The sequence below is a fragment of the Tupaia chinensis genome, unplaced genomic scaffold (genome assembly GCF_000334495.1).
Source record: "Tupaia chinensis unplaced genomic scaffold, TupChi_1.0 Scaffold000127_2, whole genome shotgun sequence".
NCBI lineage: Eukaryota > Metazoa > Chordata > Mammalia > Scandentia > Tupaiidae > Tupaia > Tupaia belangeri.
In genome coordinates this window covers 2,893,627-2,899,626 of record NW_006159596.1, presented here as the reverse complement: position 1 = coordinate 2,899,626, position 6,000 = coordinate 2,893,627, and the positions used below count along the sequence as shown (strand labels likewise).

The following is a 6,000-nucleotide window of genomic DNA, read 5'->3' as shown; positions in this document are numbered from 1 at the left end:
CACCACAATCCCTTCTCCTCCATTCTCCTCTCGGGATCTTGGGCATGTGCACACACGCACCCAGCGTGAGTTTAAGTCACCAGATCTGGGACTCAAACTGCGGTCGACTACATCAGAGTCCAGCGACATAGCCATTATGCTAACTGCTGGTCCCACTACTAAGATATTTTAATGAGAAATGAAAGCAAATCTTAGTTTCATATTTCTATCCAAAGACATTCATGCTTCATGAGTACATTTCAATTTTTATTTTATTTTATTTTTAGATTCTTGCTCTAGAGCACATGCACTCATGAGGGAGTGAGAAAGAGGGAAAGTGAGAAATTCCCCCAATTCAGAGGGATGGCCACACCATAGTCCCTTCTCCTCCAGTCTTCTATTGAGATTTTGGGCATGCAAGTATATGTGCCCAAAGTGATTTTCAAGCCACAGGGTCCAGTACTCAAATCACAGTCAGCCATGTGGGAGTCCAGCACTTCAACCACCATGGCTCCTGCTGGCCCCAAGGATATGTCAAAGTTAAACATGCTCAGTTCATAATTAAAACTTAGCAATGTGCAAAAGGGAAAAAACTTTGCATGCTAGAAGGAGATGGAGAATAAGTATAAAAGTTCAGAGTAAACTTGTTTTCCCATCCACAGCAAATGGATATTAGCTATTTTAAATGTTCTGCGAAGGATGCCCAGAGACTCATGGTTGAATGAAAAGTGACTATTCCTTACACACACAGAAAAAGCATCCTCATAAAACTAAATATTTCACCTGGAAATTAATGCTTAATTTACCATTCATGGAAGAATAAAATTGCTCTGTTACACATACACCTGGAAAATAGCACAAACCAGTATTACTATTTAATATCCAAAGTAACAAACTGATATTTTTATAACAATTTATGAGGGAAGCTTATATTTGGAATAGTCAGAGAGTAGAATGCCTTTTCTGAAGAAGTTCTTTAAGCTGTATCTAAATTCAGAAGTTATCACCAAGGCGAGGATGGGACTCTTTTTTTGTCTTAGGGCATGTGCACTTGCCAGAAAAAGAGACAGAGACAGTAAGAGGGAAAGTGAGAAATTACCCCACCCCCATCCCGAGGATGGCCACACCGCAATCCCTTCTCCTCCATTTTCCTTCTGGGATCTTGAGCTTATACTAAGCACACATACTCAACTTGAATTTCAAGCCACTGGGTCCAGGACTCAAACCATGGTCAGCCATGTGAGAGTCCAGTGACATAACTGCAATGCCATCTGCTCACCTAGGGGTGGGACTCTTAAATGACAAAGAGAGCAACTTAGTTAATCTTCTCTACAAAAATCAAGAGTACAACTTGAAATAATCATCTAAAGCTACAATTTTAAAACTAAAGGAATAAATCAGTTGCATGCATCAAATGTAGAATTACTTATTCATGAAAAACTAGTGCTCTTCAGGCAACAGAGTGGGAATCTATGTCACCTGTGCTATGGGCTGTTCCTGTCAACTGCGTTGTGCTAGCAGAGTTCTACTAGGTTAAGACCGTCATTTGTACTCACAGTGTCACTAACAAATGGGGCCAGCTTGCCTGAACTGGAGAACCAAAAAAACACCTGATGAAAACTGCCAGAAACAGTGGCATTTTAGATAACAATTCAAGTCACTACTGCATCAAGAAGAAGAAATAGGAATAAATTTAGCCAAGTTAGAGTCTAAGAATTATATGCAGACCTCACAAAAAATATCACTGAGAGAAATTAATACAACCCAATAAATGGAGAGACGGCCTGTGTTCTTGACTTAGAAGCCTCAAAATTGTTAAGATGACAGTTCTTCACAATTTTATCTATAGATTTGGTGGGGCAGGGGGGAAGCATCCCACAATGGAATGCGATCATGCAGCAATCCATTGTCCTCTATTTCCACACCCTATGTGAGCTTTATGCATGCACACACATCCACCCATTGTGTTTTTCATGCCACTGGGACTGGGTTTTGAGCCATGGTTGGCCATATGGGGTCTGGTCATCCTAACCATGAGGCTACAAGGTCAGCCCAGGAGAAAACACTTTTAAAGTGGATTAGGTAATGAGTTCTTAAAAACAAAATTTAAAAATCAATGTTCATTGAAGAAAAAAAAAATAAGACTTCACCAAAATTATAAGCTTTTAGGCATCAAAAGTCATCATTAAGTAAATGAAAAGATAAGCCACAGATTGAGAGAAAGTATGCACCAATCAAATATCTGAAAAAGGACTTGGATCCAAAATACACAAGAGGTCTTCACAAAGTTTATAGGGGGACCAGCAGTTAGCATAATGGCTATGTTGCTGGACTCCCACGTAGTCGACCACAGTTCACATCCCGGACCCGGTGGCTTAAACTCACACCGGGCGCATGCGCGTGCGTGCCCAAGATCCCGAGAGGACAATGGAAGAGAAGGGATTGCAGCATGGCCATCCCCCCTGGGGAGTGATTTCTCGCTTTCTGTCTCTCTGTCTCTCTCTGTCTGTCTGGTGAGCGCACACACCCTATAGCAAAAACCTCTCCAAAAAAAAAGTTTATAGGAAAAGTATATAATGAAAAAACTGCATAAATTTAAAAACTTTTAGCACCAACATAAACTAATACCTTATTCCATTTTTAATAAACTTTTTGAATCCTGCTAATATAAAGACAGCTTATGACTCAGTAACAATGAGACAGAAAACCCGATTTAAAAATAAGAAAAATATTGTAATAGATATGTCACCTAAAAAGATTATTTTTGTCTTAAAAGCACATGAAAACATATTCAACATTATTAGTTTTCAGAAGAATGAAATTAAAACCACAGATATCAATTCATTCAGACTAGAATCGTCATGATCAAAATTCAGATAATAATTAATGTTGGTGAGGATGTAAAAAAAAAAAAAGGGACTCTCATACATTGCTGATAGAACTGCAAAATGGCACCCACTTTGGAAATCGAATGGCAATTCTTTTAAAAAGTCAAGTACAGGGACCAGTAGTTGGCATAATGGCTATGTCGCTGGACTCCCATGTAGTCTACCACAGTTTAAGTCCTGGACCCAGTGGCTTAAACTCACTCCAGGTTCATGTGCATGTGTGCCCAAGATCCTGAGAGGAGAATGGAGGAGAAGGGATTGCAGCATGACCATCCCCCCTGCTGGGAGGGGTGATTTCTCACTTTCTGTCTCTTTGTCTCTGTCTCTCTGGTGAACATACATGACCTATAGCAAAAAAACAAAAACAAACAAACAAAAAAACTCTCAAAAAAAAAGTTAAGTACAAAATTGACATATAACTTTTACGTATATACTTAGGAAAAAATTAAACATTTGTCCACACCAAAACCTAAACCTGAATTTTTTTTTTTTTGGATAGGTTTTTGCTATAGGGCACACGCACTCATCAGAGAGGCAGAAAGCGAGAAATCACCCCGCTGGGGGAATGACCACACCTCAATCCCTTCTCCATTCTCCTCTTGGAATCTTGGGCACATATGAACACACGCCTGGTGTGAGTATAAGCCACCGGGTCTGGGGCTCGAACCACAGTGGACTACATGGGAGTTCAGCGACATAGCCATTACACTAACTGCTGGTCCCTGAACCTGAATGTTTTTTAGCAGTATTATTCTTAAGAGCAAAATTTACAAAATAATAAAATTGCCTATCAACTAATGAATGCATAGGCAAAACTTGAATAGCTGGTCTGGTGTTAGTAAATTCTTTTATGCTTTGTTTATCTGAGAATGTTTCAAGCTTTTCTTCCCATATGAAGGATAATCTTGCTAGAAATAGTATTCTTAGTTGAAATTGTTTTTCACTTAACACTTTGAATGTATTTTCCTACACTTTGTTTGTATTGTTTTCAACAAGAGGTCCAATGTTAGACTGATGGGATATCCTTTGAAAGTAACTTGACATTTCTCTCTTGCCCATTTTAGTGTCTGTGGTTTAGTTCCATCTGGCTATGACGTACCTTAGGAAGGATCTTCTTGGGTCGGTTTTATGTGGGGTTCTTTGTATTTCTTGGGTCTGGATATTTGAGTGTCTCTCTAGATTTGGAAAGTTTTTTTCCACGATTTCATAAAACAGATTATCAATACCTTTACTAGTTTCTTCCACCTTCTGGGATACTGATTATCCTATGTTTGGGCATTTAATGGTATCTAGTATTATTCATATGTTATTCTCATTTTTTCAGGTTATTTTCTGTCTTTTTTGGTGAATTTTTCTAGGTCAGAGGTTCTATCTTCTACATCTGAGATTTGATCATCTGCATGATCTAATCTGCTTTGGATATTTTCAAGGGAGGTTTTAATTTTCTGTATTACAGCCTTCATCTCTAATAATTCCATTTGATTCTTTTTCATGATGTGTATCTCCTCTTTCAGATCATGCAGGAACTTCCCCACCTCCTGGAACTCGTCGCTTTTCTCCTGCACCATCTGGAGTTCATTGACTCTCTTCTCTTCCATCTCTGTTAGCTTTGTCACTACGAATATTTTAAATGCTTTATCTGGCATTTCCATGAGTTCCCCCATAAATTCTGTGGAAGGAAAAGTGTTATTCTTTTCCCTCAGAGGATATTTTCTTGGTTTCTCATATTTCTAGTGTCTCTGTAGTAGCTTCTGGTCATCTGATGGATTATATGCTTTTCCCTAGTTTTTGGAGTTAAATCTGAGCTTTCAGAGGAATGTAGGAGGAGGTGACATGAAGTCTCTAAACAGTATCATTTTTCTCCCTTTCCACAGTTGGCTCCTTGGCTAGATCTGGGGAGGCAGGAGGGTGAAGTCTGGGCAGAGGGTCTTTGGTGGCCCAGATCCCTGAATGGGGCCGCTGCTGATTGCCTTATCCTGGCTCCTTGGATAGACCTTGGGGGACAGGAGGGTGAAGTCTGGGCAGAGGGTCTTTGGTGGTTCTGATCCCTCCCAATCAGAACAGCTTATAAGCATGAACCTACTCATTGATATTTCTCATTTCATTATCCTGGGAGACTTGACAAAACATTAGCCCTCTGTTAACCAGGCTATTGGAAAGAACACTGAACGTGACTAATCAAAGAAAAATAGTGTGTCCGTCCATCTGAGGGTAGTCCTAAATCCTGGCAAGCTAGGTTCCTATTTTCTAATTCTCTAGCTTGTAGCTAGGGAATAAATATGTCTGAGTCCATGATCTATAGTGGTTATCAATAATATTATTATACTAGGAGACATTTTAAAAAATTTTTCACAGAGACTCCCTATGTGCCCTTTACTTTTTCCTCTAATACAGCTATTACAGCCTACCACTTTATGTACTTCTGGAGACATGTTTGTGCATCTTCCTAACATGAGGGCAAAATCCAACATTTCCATATTCAATTCACACCACATCAGAAGTCAAAATATATAAGCAGTTATTCTTGTTTATCATAGTTTATGAATCCTAATGGAAATTTCAAATATTTAAAATTACGTTTATTGGGACCAGCAGTTAGTGTAATGGCTATGTCGTCGGGATCCCACATAGTCGACCGCGGTTCAAGTCCTGGACCCAGTGGCTTAAACTCGCTGGGCGCGTGTGCGTGCATGCCCAAGATCCTGAGAGGAGAATGGAGGAGAAGAGATTGCGGCGTGGCCATTCCCCCTGGGGGGTGATTTCTCGCTTTCTGTCTCTCTGTCTCTCTTTGTCTGTCTGGTGAGCGCAAGCGCCCTATAACAAAAACCTCTCCAAAAAAAAAGAAAATTAAGTTTATATTTTTTATTAATTGCTGTCTCTCTCTGTCTGTCTGGCGAGCGCAAGCGCCCTATAGCAAAAACCTCTCCAAAAAAAATTAATTAAGTTTATTTTTTTAATTAATTGCCAGAGGGTCTGTGCATTCACCAGAGAGAGGGAGAGTGGAGAGAAAACACCTCTGAATGGGGACATAGTCATACCACAATCCTTTTTCTCCATTCCTCCATCCTGTAGGATTTTAGCCATGCACACTTATCTGGCATGATTTTCAAGTTGACAGGGCCGGTATTAGATC

At 39.8% G+C, this 6,000-nt stretch overlaps 1 protein-coding gene across 8 annotated transcripts in view; it reads left to right on the top strand.

Moving 5' to 3' along the window:
* The window catches only part of INPP4B (inositol polyphosphate-4-phosphatase type II B), a 957,317-nt gene that overhangs the window by 866,194 nt on the left and 85,123 nt on the right, over positions 1-6,000 (top strand). The window lies entirely within an intron of this gene.